Genomic DNA, 24659 nt, shown 5'->3' on the forward strand with positions numbered 1-24659 from the left:
AAGGTCCATGTGCCTAACAGCACTCTCTCTGTCTGCCTCTCCTCACTCCCCTGACTCCCCATCTGGCGACATCCCAACTCCTCCAAATTCTTCCCCAGTGAGCCTCCTTCTCTAAACCTCTGTGATCACTGACTTAGCTAGTGCCTTGAAGAATTTGCTATTTTTTAAATTTCTCTGAAGGAATAATTCTCTCACCTCCTACACCACACTAGGTCTAATTGGGAGAACTCACTGGCCCCATGACCTCACTATGCTGTCTAACCTTTAGAACCCTCTAAAGATCCATGCACATTTTCGGAGGGAGGCCTTCTGAGGAGCAATGGAACTGTATATTTATTTAGTCAGGCGCACCCTCCACCAGAAAACCATGACTTGTAAAGAATTCCTCTTTCTTTGCTCCTTTTCCTGTCTTGTGCAATCTCCCCAAAGCAGAAAACAACTCCCCTCGGGTACAGGAGGACTTGAAAGCTTAGCACTGTCGTGAGTAGCTCTGTGAAGCCCCAGGAGCAAGGAATGGGTGTCTCTGGCCAGCAGCCTGCCAGGACCAGAAGCCCTCAGTCCCACAAACCTGGAGGAAGTGGATTCTTCCATGAGCAAGCTTGGAAGTGATTACCTTCCATAATGAGCCCTGGCCAAGAGCTTGACTGAAGGCTGTGAGGTCCCTGAGTCAGAGGAACTGTGAGATCATCAGTGCTGCTGGAACTGCTAAGTTCCAGGATGATTTGTTCTGTAGTGACAGGTAGCTAACACCACTGCGGATTGCCCCATGCTTGACCTAATGTCTCTGATGAGAAATAATTTCTGAGAGAGAACATTGAGAGAAAATCTCTGGTTAGAGACCCTTGGAGACTGTCATCGAATTCCTTCCCTGCACAGATGCGAAGACTCAGGCTCAGAGAGGGAATAGGACCTGACGGGGTACACAGTGAGGAGCGGTCCCTGATCCTGAGAACACCCAGTGTTCTGCTCGCCACTTGACAGCTGCATCCGCTGAGAAATTGGTCTTCAGGCTCAATGCATAATTCAAGAACTGTCACCTTAGTGATTGCAGTTATATATCAGCCACAGTTTAATTGCCTACATGTTAGCAACAATGCACCAAAGTAACTATGAAAAATGGAAAGAATTTGGTATCTGTTAAACACATATTATACAAGAAAATAAATCATAATAATTATCTATCACATATACTAATTATATATTATAAAATACATTAACAAATGAACTGTGATATTAATAATTGCACTTCTTTAATCTTTACATGTAAAAAGATGTTGCATATGCTAACTTCGAAGTAATCCCATGATAAGAGTAACTATTTCTACTTGACAGGTGAGAAAACGAAAGCACCGTTTGGTGAAGTCATTGGCCTGCATTCCCAGCCAAGGACCTGCCCTGACCCAGACCTCTGATCCCTGGCTCCAAGGTCCTCTGCCCAATAGCCATACCTTTTGGGACCCTCCTTAGAGTCCTGAGGTCATCCTTGGCCAATGCCCTTGACGTACCTATTGTTCTTTTTATCTTGGCTGTTACTCTAGCTCCATTCTGGTGTCATCTCTGTCTTTCCCATAAGAATACGCTGTGCGAAATAAAGAGTACTTTTTAATATGGATAGGCATCCCAGGTCTTAATGACAAAGAATAATCATCAGTAATAACGGGTAATGATAGTCAAGGGAGTGAACAAGTAGCACAAATGTTTGCAGAATAGCATTCCCACTGTAGTTTCCCCCCAAGACTGACAGAGTCATCTGTTTTCTCAAGATCAGCAGGAAGCCGCCCTATTTCATGTTCTCTTTGCTGAAACCCCTCTAACCTGTGGTGGAGGCTTTGAAAGGCAGCATCTGAGACGGATTTGACTTAGTCTATACAACTCAGCTCCAGTATGTGACAACAGCCTTCCACACAAGGGTTACACTATGGAACCCCAGAAAACCCTGCAGAGCAGTAGGCTTCAGAGAGCCAGCAGACTCTTCCTGCCTCAGTCACACACCAAAGGATGATCAGTGACCTCTAGTCTTACAGTAGATAGAAAGCAAAACAAAAACAAAACAAATCACCTGAAGGACATTTCCATAAAGGAGACTGAGATTTAGGTTAGCAACAGGACCTCTGAGTACAGTATGACAGTGTGATCTTCCTTCTTCCCCTGTCCTTACTTTTTTCTCCAGTCAGACACACACACACACACACACACACACACACACTCGCCTGCTCATGTGAACCTGCACATTTATACACCTACATGAGTAATACGCACACATACAGTAACACACTTATTCTCCACGCAGCTCTCATTTCACACCTATGATTTAGAGCCTCCCTCACCTGGTTAGTTCTCTTTCATTTTTAATGTGCTCGTGGTATGCCCTCAGCTTGAATTTATCAGTTGCTCCCCCCTCCCTCCTATAATTTTCTTTGAGACATCTCAACATTTCAGGGAGTCTATCAATCCCATGACTTTTTCCTGAAGACTCCCCACTCCAGACTCACCAGTGCTCCTGCCTCACTCCAGACGGCTGGCCATTAGGCTTCTTACACAGCTGTCCACAGGCACTTCTCTTCAGCATAATGGGGATTTCATTCACTGCTTTCTTGTTGAATTCCCACACTTTCAGGGTCTTTCACTCTCTTGATACTTTTCCTCATTTTTATAGAAAACATCCTTCATCTGTCCTTTTAAGAAAGTGTGTAGGGAAGGTCAGTTTTTGAGACTTTGCCTTTCTGAAATGCTTTCTTCTACTCTGATATTGGATTGATAGTTTGGCTGGGTTTATACTTCAATGTCCTAAATAATTTTCCTTCACAATTTTAAAGCTATTGCCGTATTGTTTTCTATTATCCGATGTAACTGCTGAAAAATCCAGTGCCATTTTGATCTATGTTCATTTTGTCTGTGGCATTATTTTTCTCTCTGAAAAAATGTTTAAAAATTATTATTAATCTTCTCTTTAGCTCTGGTATTCTGACATTTTACAAAAATATGTTTTCACATGCATCTGTTTGCAAATTAGTCCATCTAGATATTCATATACTTTTCTTAAATTAGTTCTTTGCTAATTTTCTTCCTCCCATCTTGCCTGTTTTCTCTTTCAGAACTCAGATGATATTCCTAAAATTAAACTTTAATGTATTTTTTTCCCTATTTTTTCCACCTTTTTGTCAATTTGCTTTATTTTCTGGGGAAATTCCTTGATTCTAATTTTTAATTTTCAAGAGCACTTTCCGATTCTTATCTATTTCTCTTTGAAAACTTTCTATTCTTATTTTATGAATGCAACATATTCTCTAACTCTCTAAGGATATTTTACTATTTTGGAGGAAAATTTCTTCCCTTTTTCTGTACTTTCTTTTCTCTGTGTTCCTTTTCACTCTTTGTTTTCATCTCTCCCTTTCATATTGTAAGTTTTCCTGAAATGATAATAAACCTTGGTTGTCTATTTCTAATAATAATAAAAGAAGTGAAGAATGCCTTGGAATCTCTATATGCAAAGATGAGTGCTATCAACTGAGAGACTTATTTATAGGGTGATCGGGCATGAAGGGGCCATTTGGTTTTGCAGTGACGCCTAAAAGACACTCTCTGGAATTTGTGGGCTTTGTTTCTGTGGGATAAAATTTTCAGTTTACTGGCTATGTGCCATATGACTAACTACCAATGTCATGGGAATGAGCAAAGAGAGAACCACCCACCACTCAGTATTCTCTCCTTCAGTGCATTTCTTCACTTAATGTCCTCCACTAGGTCTGAGATCTCCGAGTTTAATGCTTCTTCCTTGAATTCTTAAGAAATTAAATCTTCCTTTTCCTGCTTGGCTGGTGGTTGGATGTAGAGTTGGGCATAATTGCCTGATGGATAATGTGGGAGAGAGATGCTCCATACGTTCAGACTTTTCAACCTCATGACTCACCCCTTGTTTCTGCAGGTTCTGACCAAGAGTCCGAGAATCTCAGAGATAGTTTTTGGATAAAATGGATTCTCCTCTGTAAGGCTCTTTTAAATATGGCTGCGTCTTCTGATTCTGTTACTACATATCAATTTGGTGTCTGTCTTCCCAAATATGTTGAAATGCCTTGTCTGATGATATCTTATCTCCCATTTTCTATATCCTTGTGGATATATAGATATGTATAGTATGTTTTGTCCCTTTGTTTCCATTTTATCAGGGTCTTGAGAGTGAGAGGAGGCACATGTGTATAATCAATCTGCCATGGTTAAGTCTTAAATGGACATGTTGATGCTGATAATGAAACCAATGGAGAAAACCAACATGTATCTTGGGAATCTGGGAGTCAGAGCAAGTGGAAGTATGACACCAGATGCCACACCACACTAAAAATCTATTGGGTGAGTGGAATACATATCGTTTAACCCAGTAATACCACCGGGAGGCCCAGACTTAATTTAGGGGAGGGAGTATGGGAACCTCCCTCCTCCAAAATAAAAATCCCTTCTCTTTGTAAGTGTTAACAGCTGTATAAAGTATAATGAAGCAGCTTGGAAGTTTTATAGCTTAAAATTGGAACTATTAAAACTATCCAGTCATCAGTGGTGGACTGTGATGTGCTAATGAAAAAGAAGGGTTTTGGGAGGAATTGATGGGAAAGGGTTAATGAGAACTTTCTGGAGTGATGGAGATTGTCTTATATCTTCTTTGCAGTAGTGATTACATATCAGCATCCTTTTGTTAAAGATCATCTAACAGTAAATTCTAAATGTGTGCAGCTGATCATACATAAATCACACCCAATGAAGTTGATATAATAATAAAAACGTTTATAGATACCCATTATTCTAAGATGAAGAATGGGCTGGCAGTCAAGATGCTCTGCAGACTGTCCTCACACTGCTCTCTTGCACGTCCTGCACTCCAGGTAAAGCTCCCCCAGTCTGAGGAGTGGTCCGTGTTCTCCCAACATGCCATGCACATTAACCCATGTCCTCCTCCATGCTCAGACTATTCTTTTAAAATGGTTCAAATCTTCTCTCTCTCTTCCCCCCCTCTCCCCCCCAAGAAGCCTTCTCTGACCACTGAGCATTGAAAGAGTGTTGTTTCTTTTACCCTTTTCATTTATTTTTTTTCGGTCTATATCAGTTATTTAACCTTTCAAAATATACTGTTCTGAGATATCTCTTTTATTGTCTTGAAGTATTCTAACTTCTGCATTGAGATTTCACTTTTTATGTGTGCTTGTCTTATTGTCTGGAAAAAGAGGAATTTTCTAGAGTGCTAGGAGTGTACATTATACATCTTCACATCTTTCCTAGTGTGTAGCACAATGTTATACACATAGTTGGTGGTCAATAAGTATTTGCTGAACGAAGGATAAGATAATAAATCATGTAGACATCTTAAAGAGAAGAAACTAGGAAATTTGAAGCTAGAGAGAGAAGGATTTGATTTACCAGTAAGAACTGGTAGGATAGAATCATCCAAAGAATACATTGAATTAATAGAAGGCTCAGGTCATTTATAATCTACATTTTGTAAAAGATATATGTCATAGTGAAATCACCATAATTTATAAAATTAATCCACAGGACCTATGGGGCTACTAAGACCAGCCTATAATTAGGAGATGGCCATTTTAAACTCTATGATTCTTGCATTTATTCCCGTGGATTTATTATTAGGAATTCTGACATGATCCCAGGAGGCAATATCTTGAGCTAAATATGACATTCTTCTTGTCAACTTCTCTTCTTGCCTCAGTGTCATCAAGATAACAAGCACTTCTTCAGTTCTAGGTAGAATATATGTGCTGCAAACCGTAGAAATGAATTCAGCCGTAACATATGCTACATATTTATTATGCACAGCTTGTGAGATTCTGATTTCTGATCTGCCATTTCCCCCCAAGGAATATAGACTTCCAATGTGGCAAATATATGTATGGCTATTTTACTTTAAAGGGCAGGCTATTTATATAAAATAGGGGCCCTAAATGAACTGGTCCATAAGTCATATATTATCTTTTTTTTACTTACTTGTTAGATGAGTTTATTTATGAAAAGTCTTTATGGTATAGTATTTACTTTATCACAGAGAGAAAGAGTACATGCCCAGAAATTGGATGCCACACATGCCCACTCAACTTGCAGTAATGAGGGCTGTTCTCCCCAATTTACTTTGCTGCCTGACAGACAGGCGAGCTGTTCATTTTATCATTGTTGCCCACACCTATCAAGCCTCCCTCCAATCTGATGACTACCACAGCAATATATATATATAGCAAATCTCCTCAGGGACTGTAATTACTCATCTCTCAGGCGGCACAAGATCTATAATGGATAAATGCTGTAGATAAGAAACCAGTTTATAGGTTTATTTTCATTGGAGGACTAGACCATTGCCATTTAATAAATGAGTTGTAAGTATCAAAAAATGTTGTGTAAATGTATTTGTGAAGCAGACACATAAACACTGTTGGGATATTGCCGTATACAAAACAAAAGAGGATGTATCTAGTCCATCAAAATGCACTGTGAGTTGGAAAAGCAGAGGCCTGTCATGAAACTTCAGTTTATTGTCTTGGGTTATGAATTACCCTCAAATTAATATCACTACTGCTGCTTCTGGAGCACCTGATTTCATGACATTTTTGAGGCCAGTAGTCGATCAAGGCACTCAAGCCATTATTTCTATCAGGCATGAGGGCTTAAAATGTCCCCCTGTGGCCTGTGTCTTTGTTCCCCATTGAATCTCAAGTTGAACATGCAATCTATTTCACCCTCTCCACTGTAGGTATTATGGTAGCTAGCGGTGCATTTTTCACCACTTGCTGTGCAGTGTTCTTATGATTTTCACTAATAGATTACCCACTGATGCATTTGAATGTTACCTGTAACAAGTCATAAAATGCTTCTGCTCAGCTTTGTTCTGATTTATCTTAGTCAGGACAAAGAAAACAAACCCACCCAAGCCAGCCCAAGTAAAGAGGGAGGGAGCTCTTCCACAGAAATGTCAGGTCATTTTCATGATTACGTATGGTTTCCAGGACAGAAGGGAAGAACCTGGCTTCCCCAATATCTCAGGGCCAAACAATCTCTCTCACACGGGCTGTATCTACCTCTCTCTCGTCTGTCTGTTCTTGCTCTTTTGGTCAGCTTCTTCTCTTATTCATCGTACCCACAACCCAGGGGGCCCACAGCTCCAACTCTCTTTCATGACCTCTGTCTTACTTCACTCTCAATTGCAAAGTTCAAACTCCTCTCCTGAGAATCCGATTGGCCTACCTGCTGCACAGGATGTCACCTTTGGGATGCAGTTTTCAAGGCCCATGAATAGCGCAGATTCTCTAAAAAGGGCCTGAAGAAGCACAGGCCATGAAACATGACCAAGTCATGAGCTTCCCATCATGCTCTGACTCCATCCTATTGTCTTAGGAGTGATTATATCATATGCCTGGATGCTGGAATAAACACTCAGTTTCCACTTGAGTTACAGCTTTTTAGCCCTGTAGAAATTATAACATGGAAGCAGTTTCTGGAAGTTTCTAGGTCAGAGGCTATCAATCTGAATGTTCTTTACTTTAAAACACCAACATCTTAGCTGTTTTTCTTGGCTGCCTTTGGGGGCCAAATATTTTAACTGTCAATGACTGTGCTGTAGAGCGAGGAGGGCAGGGCTTGGAAATGCCAAATCCACCATGAACCTGGGCTCTGGCTTGCCTAATGTAAGGTTAGGTGAAGCCTCCTGTTCAAATGATAGGCATCTGGGATTGTTTCTATTGCTTTTGGCAAACACATATCAAGTAAAATATAACCGGTGGGTCCAGATGGAAGAATATAGGTCAAACACTGAGACTATATTGGTTCCTTATGAGAGGTCACTATGCTATGGCAAATCCTAAGCTACACTGGAGCTCATGTGCAAATGCTTCTTCCCCAAAAGAGCTTGAGATCCTCAAGGGCATGAAAGATGCACCATGGTCTGTGGATTCTAGGATCTACGATAATACCTGGCACATAGCAGATACTGAAATGGATGGAGGTGTCAGGAAACCTCTTTGCTGACGTCAGCAAGAGCATCCTCATGAAGCCTGCTTTGTTTTTGTACCTTCCTGTGTGTGTAGACTATTGAGCTGATTAATCATCCTAATTAAAATTTAAATGTATTTTCTAATCTTAGGTAATTTTAGGAAGCGTTTCTTTCATTGTTAGCCTTCAAAATAACTGCTTTCATTTTACATCTAGTTATAGCATTTTATTATGCGTTAAAGGAATACTTCTTCTTAAGCATTTAAGACATTTAGAAACCATTCTCTGCCACGTTTGACTACTTAAACCTTTCTGTACCATTTACTCCCATAGGTAATTTTATCATTTATTTCTGCCACCTCTGAGCAAAATTACCTTCTGCGCTGTGCTGCTTATAGTAAAGCACTGACCTTCTAAAGACCCTGTGTGGTCCCTGCCCCCCAAGTGCTAAAATGCTACATTTCATATATCTTTGCCTTAAAAAAAAAACACTTATTGCCATTTTTCTCTTGAGAATAAAACATATTTAAAAGATAAGAATAATAACTAATAAGTCATAGTTTCCATAACTGAGAGATCATTGTTATATTTCATATGCCCTTTTTTTCTAAGCCCATATGATTGTTATTTTAAACAAAATCAAAGCATTTCTTTACAGCCCAATACTAACAGTCATAGTCAAACTCCCAGTAAACCTGCCTGAGTGAGCAGAATGATCACGCCCCTGTAAGCAGACAAGCCTTCCCTGACAATTGCCTACATGATTCACCTTAATTTTGGTCTTAAGATTTGTTACGTTGTGTCACATTAAAACATGATGGCACTCTTGACCTGCTTGGTTTATTTTCTGGACTTATTTAGCCTGAACTGAGAAGTTACTTGACAGCCTTCTGACTCCCTGGGTTTGGACAATAAAAAAGATGTTAGAAAAGGAGGAGAGACTTCTGTTTCCGGCAGTACAGGCAGAGGAGATGCCCTGAACAGCCCTCTTGACAGAAACAAGCTAGATATTAAATAATTTAAAATATGTATTTTAAAATGCATTGTTAAGCTGGCATGAAAGCAAGAGCTTTTCAGAGGGGAAAACTGAAGAAAATGTGAAACTCTGGGCAAGCGGGAGCACCCAGGCTGACTTCTGTGCTGAGAGCTCGTGCTTTGGTTTTGGCAGAGGCATGGATTCAGGGAATGAGACCTAACACTAGGGAAGACAAGAGATGATCTTCAAATAAACCAGGACTTTGAAAGTCTACACTCTTCATGCAATGGAAATGAGAAACGAAGCCCACCATAGAGAAAAAGATAGCAAGATGACTTGCCTGGCTTGATTACGGTGTTGGGAATGAGAAAGAGATTCTCTAATATCTGCCCTGATCATTTATAACCACAAAAGAAGCCCACATCTGGGCTTAAAGGCAAGAAAGAAGCAAAGAGGGGGGAAAACAGAAACTAGAGGTACAATTGGAAAACGAATAAAATTGTAAAAGTAAATTAAATTGCAGGCATACATTGTAGAATTTTTTTTATAGCTAATATCTTTCCAGTAAAATACTTGCTTTTAATAACCAAGTATTATAGAACTCATGTATCTCTCTCTATATTTTGTATCAGCTAGTGATTATATAGGAGCAGTGTCTAATTACATTATAAATACTCAATGCATTTTTAACAGAATGATGTGCTGGAGAGCTCTCAGGTCACATTTCACATACAGTGGATAAGTCAACAAAATCACAGGAAGATTTTTGGAAAAGCATGCAGAGTTCCACAAAAGGGATGCTGGCCCTGAGCGGAACATTATAGCATTACCCTCAGTGGGAACCACACTTTTCCATTGTGTGCTTGTCTTGAAACACATTTCTAAAAGGCCCTTCTATTACTTAGCCCTCATTTTTGACGAGTGATGAATGAGTTGCACACACGCACACACACTAAAAATGCACTGAAGAAACTTGTGTTGAAAGGAGAAAAAAATCGGAAATTTAAACATAGCTCCATTTTACAAGTTTCTCATCCTCACTGTTGGTCACCTCCTTTGACACTGTGTCCTGGCTTTCTTGTTCAGGAGCTTCTTCAGAAGGGCCAATGGATAGAGAATTTCCATCAGCTTCTGATGTGGATAGTTGGCTTCAAATTACTGTTCTCTGCTCACTCGTCTACATTAGTTCTTTCTACAACCAGTGATAAAGAATTATGCCACAGTGCTGCTCCTTCCTCAGTTTTCTTCAAGTATCAAGTTTTCTCCTCACTTGGTGAGGTACAGCTTATTGCAGGTAATAGTCTTGTTTTTATTGGAAATATTTCACTGAATTTTTTTTCTAACAAATCTATTTTTCTTTCTTTTTTTTTTTTGGCTGTTATTTGCTTTGCCATATTCCAAACATCATGTTCATGGTATGCATTCAGACTTTCATGTTTGGTAACCATAAAATAATGTTTCAAGTATTGTATACCCCAATATGATAGTTTATTTTTATTTAATTATTTTACTTAAGAAAATTGGTTGAGAGATAAGGTTAACATATAATGCGTTATACATTTTTCTCATTTAAAATAACAGAAAATAGACTCAATGTTTTCAAGCAAAATACCTGATGTTTTAGGAATGGATTATTGACATGAGCAGGTGTGATGATAAACTTTTGTTTTTCTTCTTAGCAACTTGCCTGGGCCATGGTGTGCCCAGATTTTGGCTAAACATTATTTCCAAATGTATCTGTGATACTCTTTCTGGATGAGATTAACATTTGAATTGGTAAAGCAGATTGCTTTCTTCTATGTGGGTGACTATTATCTAATCAAGTAAATGTCTGAATGGAATAAAAAGTCAGAGGAAGGTAGAATTGACTCTTCTGTCTAACTGAGCTGGGACATTGGTCTTCTGCCATTGACTGAGATTTACCCTGGTTTTAAGGCCTTCGAACCTGGAGTAAATTACATCATCTACTATACTGAGTATCCATCTTACAGATGACATGTTGTGAGACTTTATAGCCTCCATAATCAAGTGAGCCTATTTCTCATAATAAATATCTTTATATATATTGATTAATAATATAAGAGCATAATATCTAATATACTAGATGCCCGGTGCACAAAATTTGTGCACTTGAGGGACCCTGGCCTGCACCTTCTCATAGTCCGGGAGCCCTGGGGGGATGTCCAACTGATAGCTTAGTAGGCCTAAGCCGTCAGTTGGACATCCTTAACATTGTCATGGAGGTGGGAGAGGCTCCCACCACTGCCACTGTGCTCGCCAACCATGAGCCCAGCTTCTGGCAGAGCAGTGCTCCTCCTGTGGGAGCACACTGACCACCAGGGGCAGCTCCTACATTGAGTGTCTACCCCCTTGGGATCAGTGTGTATCATAGTGACCATTTGGTCATTTGCATATTAGCCTTTTATTATATAGGATATGCTGTAGATGAGGCCCCCTAGAACTATTAACAAATGCAAATAATTCACTGTTATCTCATTCTTAAGCTGCTCCCACTTAAAATCAAATTGCCTTCCCCCATCACCACCTTGGGAACCACTGGGCTTGACACTTTTCCTCTTTGAGCTTCATTTCTGAATACATAGGCATATACCATGGAAATTGCAGTCTCTTCTCTGTCTGCCTCACTGGGTTGTCATGAGGAGGTTCTGAGCTAATAAACCTAAAAATGTTTCATGAAGTAAGTGAAGTGATGTCCAAATGGGAAGGGATTGTTATTTTTAAGCTCATAGGTACCCTCGCAGGTAGCAGATGCTGATTAGGGGAGGAGGGCGGCAGCTGCGGGCCCTGGGCCCCAGGTGCATCTGGGGTGCTGACTGCGTGCTATTGCTGTGGGCATACTGGTGGGGGAGGTAGGGAAAGAGATCAAGAGTCAGAGGTGCGGGCTGTAGCTACCCCCGAGGCTGGGTCTTCTCTCATCTGGTCAGCCTCCCTGGCCCCTCAGGGGTGTGGGGCAGGGGTAAGGTGTCCATGCAGGGGGGTTGGAAGAGCTCCCCGTGGCCCTTCCTCTTCCTTCTTTGCAGTCCAGGCTCCTGTCAGGCACTCTCCTCAGACCCCCAGGAACTTGGTTCTGGCGCCTGCCCCCTGCTGCACACTCAACCTCCTGTTGGTCTGTCAATATGCAAATTGGTCATTACTGGGACACCATAATGGACAATTAGCATATTACCTCTTTATATGTATAGATTTTGTATTATTAGTCACAATAAATGTAAATGAGCTAAACTCTAAAGGTAAAATATAAGGATGACCAGGCTGTATTAAAAAACAGTTCAGCCATACACTGTTTACAATAGACCACATATGTCAAAAGAAAACTTAAGCTTGGCTGGTGTGGCTCAGTGGTTGAGCATCAGCATATGAACCAGGAAATCACAGTCAGGGCATATGCCCAGGTTTTGGGCTTGATCCCCAGTGTGGGACTTATTATTGATGTTTCTATCTCTCTCTCCCTCTCTCTTTCTGAAATCATTGAAAAAAACATATTAAAAAAAAAAGATACCTAGTTATTTATTAAGTCAACAACCAAAAGCTTCCTTTACTTGGTTCCAATGAATCACCTCAAATATCTTTCTATGCCCACAAACTTCAAGGGCCATCTGTCTCCTGTCTGAGTCAAATTTATACTATCTGAGTCCATATTTGTTGGGTTGGCTGTACAGAAGTAGGTGCTGAGAGCAGGTTTCAGTGGCTACAGGTTTATTCTTGCATCTTTCCCCAGGATCTCTGGACGGAGGATTTCTTCCTTTACCATAATATAATATCTTGAACTCTATTTTGGATTTAATTTTTTTTTCTTTTTCTTCAAGGTATTTTGCATCTATAATTATTCCCTCCCATGTCATAACTTCCTCTATCTCTTCCTCTCTCCCTGCCCCCATATCACTCTTCTTAAAACAATGAAAACCTCCTGTGATACCAATGAGTCATTCAATTCCAGTTCATTTTATTTCTCCTTTTTCACTAGCAAACTCTGTCAATTATTGTAAACTTCATACCCTCCCCCCTTCTAATCCTCAGTGCCACCGCTACCCGGCCACGTCTGAGAGCTCATCTCATATTGATATTTCTTTCTCAAACTGCTTCAACCGCACTGGCCTACTTACTGCTTCTTAAGCCCAAGTGCATTCCTGTTTCAGACATTGGCATTTGCCCTCCCTTCTGCCCTGATGTTCTCCCCCCACATATTCATAGGACTTCCTTCAGGTGTCTGATTAGATGACCCCTTGGTCACTCTATTTAAAAAAACACACAACAAAATAGCAAAACAGAGTCCTGTCCTCCCACCCCACCCCCCACCCCAACCCAGGCTCTTTAGGTTGCTTATTTTTCTTCATAGCAGTTATCACTCTCTGATGTATATTTACTGTTTTTTCTGCAAACACAGTGAAAAAGACTTTGTCCCCCTCTTTTCCTATTAGAACAGTTGGAGCTCAATAAATCTGTGATTGAATCAATTAATGAATGTTGAAAATGCCCCATTTAAGGTGTATAATGATTTCTCTGTTTCCTTGATGTCTTGTTAATCTCTCTGTTGCATCTGGTTCTTTCTATAGCACATTCTTTCTTTCAGCTTCTGTATTCAGTCTCTTACTACTCTTATTCTGTCTTCTTCGAGAAACTTCCTTTTCAGTGCTCACATTCTCAGAGATTTCTTATATTCTTTTTTTATTGTAATCAAAACAGATAACCTAATTTTAACCATTTTTAAGTGCACACTTTAGTATGTTAACTATATGAACTTCTTGTGAAACTGATCTCTAGAGCTTTTTTCATCTTGCAAAGCTAAAACTCTATACATTTTGAACAACTAAGTTCTCTTCCCACCCCCATCCCCAGCCCCTGACAACCGTGATTGTACTTTCTGTTTCTGTGAGTTTGACTACTTTATATGCCTCATGTAAGTGGAATTCACGCAGTATTTGTATTTTTGTAACTAGCTTATTTCACTTAGCATAATGTCTTCAAATTTCATCCGTGTTGCAGCATGTGACAAGGTTTCCATCTTTACTAAGGCTGAATATTATTCCATTGTGTGTAGGTGTGTGTATGTATCACATTTTTTTTATTCATTCATCTGCTACTGGACATTTACATTGCTTCTATCTCTTGATTATTGTGGATAACGCTGTAATAAATATGGGTGTGCAAATTTCTCTTTGAGATCCTATTTTCAGTTCTTTTGGATATATACACAGAAGTGGGATTGCTAGATTATATGCTAATTTTTTTGAGAAATCTGACTACAGTTTTCCATGCAGCTGTACCATTTTGTATTTGCACCAACAATACACAAGGGTACCAATTTATCTGCATTCTCACCAAACACGTATTATTATTATTTTAAATAGTGGCCATCCTAATGAGTGTAAAGTAATATCTCATTGTGGTTTTGACTTGCATTTCCCTGAAGATCAGTGATGTTGAGCAACTTTTCTTATGCTTCTTGGTCTTTCATATCTCTTCTTTAGAGAAATATTTGTTCAAATTCTTTGCTGGTTTTAAACCGAGTTATTTGTTTTGTTGTTATTGCTGAGTTATATTCTTTTTATACACTGGATAAACCCCGTATCAAATATATGATTTGTAAATATTTTAATATTTGTTCCATCCGTAGGTTACCTTTCACTCTGTTTTGTTTTTTTTTTTCTTCCTAGAGATTTCTTCTATTTAAGACCATTTTATACTCATTTGGCACCTGATTTATATCTATGTTCCTCAGTCTTGCTGACACACCTCTCTGTACCATATCTTACCTTACTTCTTTACCTTCTATAGGACTGGCATAGGATTATGTATTAACAGGAAACTCAGTAGTTGAGTTACTGAATTGAATGACTTAAAACTATCACAATGTCTCTTCCAGTTTTGACTTCTTATTGGGTGCGTAGGCCCATATCTCCAAATGCTTTCTGAACATCCTAAAACTGTCTCATTGCCAACATTTGAGGCCTTAAAATAATTTTACTTCCACTTTATTCTTATCTAAGCAATCATTAATTCTCTCTATTTCTCCTAGACAATGAGTCTTAAACTCAATATTCCTTTTCCATTCATAAGAGCAACTGCGGGGCACTTTAACGGACACGGCCCCTCCCACGGGTCTCCCGTTCTTCTCTCAGCTGTGTTTTGAACAACAAAAAGGTCAGCCCATTATTGTCTTATTGAGAAACTTATGGTTAGGTCTAGACACCTCTGAGAATGAAACTGAAAAATTTCCTTGGTGTTCATTTTTGTCAAATGAAGGTGAATAATACAATTTAAACTCACAATCCCTAAAATGGTCCCTCTACTTTGGCCAAATGTTATCTGTCTCTTGTCACCAAAATATCCTCTTCAATCCTGGTTCTGTACCTTTATTGTCACCTGATTTAAATAACTTAAGCCCTACCTTTCTCTTAAATCCTAACTCCAGTATGCTCTTCAATCTCCCTTGACGACTAACCAAAATAATCTTTGGCCTAACTGAATTTTCTAAGCATCTCTTTATATTTTAATACACCTTATTAATACTTTTATTAATAGGATAGTAGTTTCCTCTGGAATATTACTACTTTGTATTTTTCTTGAGCAGTGGGGATCAAGAAAAATCAAAGTAATTTTTCCTATTCTAAGAGTTATAGATTTTGGAAAAGTTAAGACAATTATATTTTTGCTACACCATAGCTGTTTTTGAAAAAAATCCAAAACAATTAACTTTGTAATAACCTTAGGCCAGTTCTCCATAGATTTAAAAACCCATAGACCTCAAAGGCCGGGACTGGTGCTTTTGAATGAGTTTTCAAAGTAATTACCCTAAATAGTCATGACCCAAGTGCAAGTAGAATGCTAGATTCATAAACAATGTGTTGGGTGAACAGCAAAGACTCCTTACGGACCCTTGTCACTGATGCAATCTGTGATCTGGGCAGTTCAATTAACTTGTTGATATTCACCTCTCTATTTGCAAATGGGATGCAGGAGATGGGTGAGACACGAATTATGACATTAGGCTAAGCAAATATTCCTTTATTTTTTCCTCTTAGAAAATAGGAGATTGCCTGTTATTTTACAGATAATCCATTTTATTCTGAAAAAAAGTGTTAAGTCAGTGTTTAAAATATATACTATAAGACTTTAATGTAATATATAATTATGTATTTTTAAATGTATTTTTATTAGTTTCGGAGAGGAAAGGAGAGGAGAGAGATAGAAGCATCAATGATGAGAGATAATTATTTTTATTTTATTTATTTTATTTTATTTAATATATATTTTATTGATTTTTTACAGAGAGGAAGGGAGAGGGATAGAGAGTTAGAAACATCGATGAGAGAGAAACATCGATCAGCCACCTATTGCACACCCCCTACTGAGGATGTACCTGCGACCACCGTACCTGCTCCTTCAGTCTGCAAGCCGATGCTCTATCCACTGAGCCAACCCAGTTTTGGTGAGAGAGAATTATTGATTGGCTGCCTCCTGCATGCCCCTTACTGGAGATCGAGTCCATAACCCAGGGCATGTGCCCTGGCAGGGAATCAAATCATGACCTCTTGATTCATAGGTCGTTATTTAATCACTGAGGAATGCTGGCTGGGCAGGGACTTAATTTTTTTTTTTTAAAGAAACTTTAATTTTTTAAGTAAAAAGAAGTCAAGGTAAATGGACAATAAATAGTAGGAAAATAAGAGAAGAGCATGAAAAATAAGACGATGAAAAATAAGAGTGGGATTAATGACAGAAAGTATGTCTTGAGGCGCAATCCGGTTGGTACAGATGGACTGAAAATCTGACTCTGAGATTTCTAGCAGCCAGCTCAGATAGGAGAGTATGATCGGTTAAATGATTCATGAAGTCCATACGTAAAAACAAACCAACTGCTCAAAAGCAAACTATTCCTGGTACTAAGATCAAAGGAAAATTTCCTGTTCTAAATAATGATGCTAAAGTGATTAAGAGAAACAGGAAGAACAGAAGAGACACAACATTCTTCTTTATAAATTTTTTAGGGTTTCTTTTTAGTATTTACTTCTCCATTATGTTTTTCAATAACAAAAAGTTCCCAGTAAAGCTACACTGATCACAAACTTAGGTGGGTTAAAATAATTTTTAGGGGGAATTTGAAAGGAACAACTGGAGAGTGGCAAAGGAACACACTTAAAAGAACAGGGAGGTTGGGGGGTCGGGGGCGGGCTGTAAGAGATCAACCGAAGGACTTGTATGCATGCATATAAACATAACCAATGGATATAAGACATGGGGGGGTGGTGAAAGCATATGGGTAAGGGAGGTTGGGGGAAGGTCAAGGGGGAAAAAAAGGAGACATATGTACTACTATTTTTAATCCTTCAAACAATAAAAAATGAAAAAAAAAAGAGTACAGAAACGACAAGTTTTCAGGGCAAAGCAAGGGTAAAAGAGGAAGCCATCTGGACAGATTGAATCTGGTGCCAAACCCTGAAGTAGCAGGACCTGAGTTTTATGCAAAAGATTAAAAAGAAATGAGCTTATAGTTGGGACAAGGTCACAATATAATTATAATGAGTAAAATTATTTTAATAGCTACATTTAAAGAATTTCTTCTGTAAATTAATTTTATTTACTATTTCTAGGAAAATTATATATTTAATTACCCTGTATTTGTCTTGAAAGGACTTCTCCATCCTGGCTACATTAGCTCTGACCATTAATCAATTACGAAGTACCAGCAATAGAAAAATGACCAATTAAAACCATAATGAGATATCACTACATCCCCATCAGATTGCTAAAGTTTAAAACCAAAAAGTTAAGTGTTGGTGAATATAGGCATAATTCGAACCCTCATAAGTTGCTGGTGGAAAATGACACTCTAATTTTGGAAAACTGTTTGGCAATTTTTAAAATAAAATTAAACCTATACCAATTGTGACCCTGCAATTAAATTTTCTAGTTTTTACCTGAAATGAGAACATATGTCCACAAAAAGACTTGCATAAGAATGTTCATAATGCCTTTATTCATATCAACTCTAAACTGGAGATAACCCAATGTCTGTGAACAAAAAAATTAATGAACAAGTTATGGCAGTAGAATACAGTAGAATGCCAGTCAGAAATTAGAAGGCATGAGCTACTCCTACGTTTAACAGCTTGGATGAATCCATGAGTTACTAGTGTCATAGAAGCCAAACAGAAAAGAGTATCTATTATTCAACTCTATTTGCATGAAGTAAATGAAATAATGAAATAATTCTATGGCAAAATAAATCAAAACTGGTTCTCTTTGGTGAGTGGATAGGGCTTTACTAAAAAGGAACAGGAGAAAGCTTTTTGTACTGACAAGCATTTTTTGATTGGTAATCCTATATAATAAAAGCCCAGCGACCTAAATGGTGGAATAACCAGAAAGACCATAAACCAGAACGACCATGGCCCCTTGCTCTGACGGGCCCCACCCCCCAGGGAGCAGTTAGGGGTGATGAGACAGTCAGGCAGAGGCAGTTAGGGGTGATGAGGCAGGCAGAGGTGGTTAGGGGTGATGATGCAGGCAGGAAGAGGCAGTTAGGGGTGATGAGGCAGGCAGGCAGAGGCAGTTAGGGGTGATGAGGCAGTCAGGTAAGTGGTTGGGGTGATGAGGCAGGCAGGTGAGTGGTTAGGGGTGATCCGGCAGGAAAGCAGAGTGGTTAGGGGCGATCAGGCAGGCAGGTGATAAGTTAGGATCCAGTAGCCCCAGACATCCCCCAAAAGGTCCCAGATTGTGAGAGGATGTAGGCTGGGCTGAGCCCACCTCTCCCCCCACCTCCCCCGCCACCCATGCATGAATTTTGTGCACCAGGTCTTTAGTAGTTACATACATGTACAATTGTCACAAACAATCAAATGTACACTTAAAATCCATGCAATTTTTTATAAAAAAAAATAAAAAATTAATAAAAATAAAAAAAGAAACCAATTCCAATGAAACACTAAAAAAAAAAAAAAAAAAAAAATCCATGCAATTTATTATAGAAGTCAGTTTCTAAGAAAACCCCCAATAATTCCTGCTTCTTGACATATCACGTGGTACCTGGGTTGGTTGCTGTGACCCTTAGACTACAGTGGAAGTGATATTTATGTAACTTCTAAAGCTGGGTTGTAGAAACACTGTGGCTTCCATTTCTGTCTTGCTTTCGTGCTTTTCCTGTCTTGGATCTCTTGCTCTGGGGAAGCCAGCTGCCATGTCTTGAGGACACTCAGGCAGCCCTGTAAAGAGGAACTAACCCTCTAATCAACAACCAGTGAGTAGCTGGAGCCTGCTGACGACCGGAGAGGGAGCTTCGAAATGGCTGCTCCTGCCTTCGGATGACTGTGGCTTGGCTGGCATCTTCACTGCAGCCTCATGGGAAGCCCTGAGCCAGACCCTCCTGCCTCAGCATTCCCAGATTCCTGGCTCCAAGGGACTGTGTGAGATAATAAGTGCTTATTGCTTTTTATGCTGATAGGTTTTGGGGGTGCTTTTTAATGTAGCAGTAGGTAATTAATGTGCTTTGTATACAAATTACATCTGAATTTTAAAAAAATTATAAAAATAAAGTAACATAACATATGGAGTATTGGTCCAGCTCTTTCTAAAATAATACTATACATCAAAATATTGAAATAGTTGTTTGGGTTGTAGGATTATCAGTGTTTTTTACTTTCATTTTTTATGCTTATTAGTATTTTTATTTCCTCTAGATATTATACCAATAATGTAACTTGTAAAATGAAAAGTTTTAATAAAAACAAAAAGATAGAAATAACCTTCCCCCTTCCCACACACACTGTGTTCACCCTTCTGTAGATCAAGATTTGTTGAGAGTCCTAATAAAATCCATCTCTCTTCAAATTCTCTATCTGTTGCTTCAAATATTCCTCTCATTTTTCTCATGAGGATACCAGTTATTGTATTTGGAATTTATCCTATTATAAATCAAGGTTGATCTTACTGAAGATCCTTAACTTAAGATCTTCAAAGACCTTATTCTGTATAATAAAAGCCTAATATGCAAATTTCCCTCTCCATCAGGAGTTTGACGAGGGGCAGGGCCAGCCAGCTTTCAGCCCTTATCAGGGAGAGCAAGCCAGACTCCACCCATGCACAAATTTGTGCACCGGGCCTCTAATATTCAAATAAAATCATAGGTACAGGTACAGAGGAGTAGGACTTGGGCACCATTCAACCTGTGACAGGAGCTTTGGTCATATATAAAGGTTAACACTTAGACATTCAGTACTGGATTCATTTCTGCATGCAGAGCTCCTCTAGCCATAGAGAAGGATATGATGGCCCACTTTTGAAGACATCCCAAGACAGTAAAACATACACCCACTACTTGTGTTGCTGCTATGTTAAATGTTGGAGCTAAAGTACAAGGGTGAGGTGGGAGAAACCCTCTTCATTCAGATGGTCAGAGCCATGCCTGTGCCTTTCTATGCTACCACCATGAGCTGCACCTTGCCTCGAGTGGTGAGAATCTGAGTGCCTGAACCCTCTCTCTGGCTAGAGATCTTGCTTCTCTCCCCGACTGGGTCTCCAGAAATACCAGAACACATTCCAATGTGCTGGAATTATCCAAGTGGGGCAGCGCACAGAGATGAGCATGTCCCTTCTGAGAAAGCTGAAGTGGCCTGTGGCCACACAGCTGACACAAGTCTTATTGTAAAGGTCCACTCCTGCTTTTGCTCCTAAAACTGAGCTAAAGCATTTACTCCTAACATTGAGAGTAAGAGTTAAGTAACCAATGAGAAAGCAGCAAGTTCTTGACCCCAGGTGTGGTGAGGTAAAAATGGCGTTTGAGGAAGGTTTGGTGATTTGCACAGGAGAGATCAGATGTAATAGATGGAACATAGAGACACCAGGCTTGAGAAGATGAGCCTCAAGATGGGGACAGAAGGTGGGCTTGAGTGGGTAAATGCAGGGCCCAAGGACTGCTCAGTGTGAAGGTGAGGAAAAGACTGAAAAACAAGGTCGTATCTGTGTACCAGGAGTGGTGGAATTGCCGACAGTACAAGGAAGCCTGCAATGATTGAGTTGTCTTCAGTAACATGCTTTGTTAGAGGTTCATTTGTTTTCCACTTATTTTGGCTTCTCGTGGGCCCTTTAGCCTGTTAGCGCCTTGTTTCACACTAATCACAAGTGGCTGCTATTGCCAAAATGTGACATATCCAATTTAGGATTCTGTCTGTCAGTTTCCCCAAGTTCTGTGGGAACATTTACTGTAACTCCTTTTCTTTCTTGCTTATTAGTGTGTTATTTTAGAGTGTTGCAGGCTTCCATGCAGTCTTGAGACTCTGCAGAGATCTGCTAGTATGCTTATGTAATAAGTGTGTCTGGTTAAAGTTGATTTGTTTGCGCGTGTATGTGCATATTTAATTGGTTGTGAAACTGTTATGTTATAATGATCCAGAAATGCATTTTAGGATTGGCAGCATGTTTTATAGTGTGGAAAAAAAAAAAAAGGTCCACTGGCACCAACTGGTGTTGCACAATGGTTAGAGTGCCAGCCCACACATCGAAGGGTCAGGGGTTTGAGTTCCAAAGAAGTGCATGTCCCTGGGTTGCAGTTCGATTCTGCATGTGGGAGACAATCAATGTGCCTCTCTCTCATGGAAGTTTCTCTCTCTCCCCTTCCCCTGTCCTCCCTTCCTTTCACTATTTCTCTCTCTAAAAAAAAAAAAAAAAACAAAAATCAATGGAAAAAATATTCTTAGGCAAGGATTAACAAAAAAATATGGTCCACGAAAGTTAATTCAACATATTGCTTTGTTTCATTTGGGTATGAAAACTGAAGTCAGACAAGTTACAACTAAGATCAATTCAACCATCCATAGGTTTTGTTTCTAAGGCCAAATGCAATGATATCGGAAGTAATATATTTAACTAGAGGGCTGGTGCATGAAATTCATGCACAGTGTGTGTGGGGGTGTCCCTCAGTCCAGCCTTCACCCTCTCCAATCTAGGACCCCTCAAGGGATATCTGACTGCCCTGGTAGGATCGGGCCTAAACAGGCAGTTGGACATCCCTCTCACAATCCAGGATGGTTGGCTCCCAACCGCTTACCTGCCTGCCTGCCTGATTGCCCCTAACTGCTTCTGCCTGCCAGCCTGATTACCCTCTCACCACTCCTCTGCAAGCCTGATCAATGCCTAACTGCTCCCCTGCCAGCCTGATTGCCCCTAACCGCCCTCCCCTGCCAGCTTGGTCACCTCTAACTGCCCTCCCCAGCTGGCCTGGTTGCCCATAACTGCCCTCTCCTGTAGGCCTGGTCACCCCTTATCTTTCCCTGCAGGCCTGGTCAACCCTAACGGCCCTCCCCTCCTGGCCTGCTCTCTCCCCCCCCAACAATTGCCCACCCCTATAGGCCTAGTCTCCCCCAACTGCCCTCCCCTGCAGGCCCAGGGCCCCCCCAACTGTCCTCCACTGAAGGCCTGGTTGCTCCCAACTGCCCTCCCCTGCTGGCCTGGTCACTCCTTTTTGGTCATACCCAATCCTCACCTGCCTTTGCTCCCTAAAAATAATTAATCTGTTTTCCATTCCTATAGTTTTGCTATTTTGAAATATCATATAAATGGAATTATATAGTATATTACTTTTTGAAATTGCTTTTTTTTCACTAAGCCCTTAAGATTCATCCAGGTTGTTGGATATATCAATAGTTTGTTCCTTTTTATTACTGAATAATTTTCCATTGTATGATTGTTCCAGAATTTGTTTAACCATTCACTCATTGAAAGACATTTGGGTTGTTTCCAGTATTGTGCTATTACAAATAAATATTCATGGATGCTGTACACATTAGTACAAGTTATTGAATAAATGTAAGTTTTCATTTCTCTGAAATAAATGCCTAAGAGTTGCTGGGTTATGTACACACACACACACACACACACACACACACACACGTATGTGGTTTTTACTTTGTATTTCCCTATTAGCTTATGATGTAGAAAATCTTTTTGTGTGCTTCTATACTCTATATATCTTTTTTTGGTGAAATATCTGTTTATGTCTTTTGCCCATTTTCCAGATTGTTTTTTTTTTTCACTGTTAAATTTTGAGATATCTTTATGTATTCCAGATAGAAGTTCTTTGTCAAATATGTAGTTTGCAAATATTTTCTCCAGGTCTGTAACTTATCATTTCATTCTCTTAAAATACATTTTATAGACCAAAAGATTTAAGTTTTGAAGAAATCCAATTTATCATTCTTTTTCTCTTAGAAATTATGTTTTTGGATTCATGTCTAATACTCTTAACTCCATGTCCAGAAGATCTTCCTCTTAAATTAGAACTCTTAAATATTTATTTTATTTAATACAAAAGAGTTTAGCCAAGAGCATAGGAACAAAACAACATGAGACAAACAGAACCCAAATGGCAAAGTTATCTACAAAATGCAATGATATCAATAATTAGGTAAGTGTGGATGCACTGAACAGCATTCTCAAAAGGCAAACATTATCAGGCTAGACCAAAATGCAAGATCTATCTACATGTTATTTACAAGAGACACACCTTATACTTAAAGACATAAATAGTTTGTAGGTAAATGTATGAAAAAGATACATAGTAAAACAATAAGAGAGCTGGAGGTGCTATAATAAATAGCACTTGACTTTAAGACAAGAAGTATCATTAAAGAAAAAGGTTATATTCCAAAATAATAAGAGGTTTATTATATCAAGAATATATAAAAGTTAAAAATGTATATACACACCTCACAATGGAGCCTTAAATACATGAAGTAAAAATGACAATTTAAAGGAAGGAAAAATAGGCAATTTAACAATAACAGTTGGAGTTTGCAATGGCTCAGCCTTAATAAATGATAGAACAACTGGGTAGAAAATCAACAAAAATATATAAGTCTTCAACAATACTATCAGGCAACTTCACCTGACATTTATAAAACATTCCAAGGACTTCAGAATACAAATGCTTTTCAAGTGCACAGGCAACATTCTCAAGATTAGATCATATGCTGATCCAGAACAGAATTGAATTTGAGATTCACAACAGAAAGATATCTGGTAAAAGCCAATCTCTTTGGAAATTAAATAACAGATTTCTGAATAATCTATGGGTCAAAGAATGAATCAAAAGGAAAAGCAAAAATACTTTTAACTGAATGAAACAAAAATACAACATATAAAATGTATAAAAATAATCTAAAGTAATGCTGAGCAGAAAATTGATAACTTTAAATATCTACCTTAAAAATAGAAAAAAAAAGAGTACGCTAAACTAAACAAAAGAAAACAAATAACAAAGAGAATAGTGGAAATTACTTAAACAGAAATGAAACCAAAAAAATAAAGACATTTAATGAAGAGTTGATTTTTAAAAAAATGAACACTATTGACAAACCCTTAGCTAGAGTGCCAGAGAAAATAAGAGAGAAGGTGTCACAGATCACCAAAATCAGGAATGAAAGGACTGGTGCTACCTAAATTAAAATAATTATAGGAGAATATTATGAAATATTTAATGTCAGTAAACTAGATAACTTAGGTGAAATAGACAAGCTCCTAGAAAGAAACAAATAATCTAAATTTATGCAAGAAGTGGATAATCTGAATAGCTCTATGACAAGTATAAAAGTTAATTAGTAATTAAAAATCTTCCCATATGGAAAACTGCAAAACATGGCTAAGATAAATGTATAAAGACAGAAATACATGGAGAAATATTTCAGGTTTG

The sequence above is a fragment of the Pipistrellus kuhlii genome, unplaced genomic scaffold (genome assembly GCF_014108245.1).
Source record: "Pipistrellus kuhlii isolate mPipKuh1 unplaced genomic scaffold, mPipKuh1.p scaffold_m20_p_5, whole genome shotgun sequence".
In the NCBI taxonomy this organism is placed as follows: Eukaryota; Metazoa; Chordata; class Mammalia; order Chiroptera; family Vespertilionidae; genus Pipistrellus; species Pipistrellus kuhlii.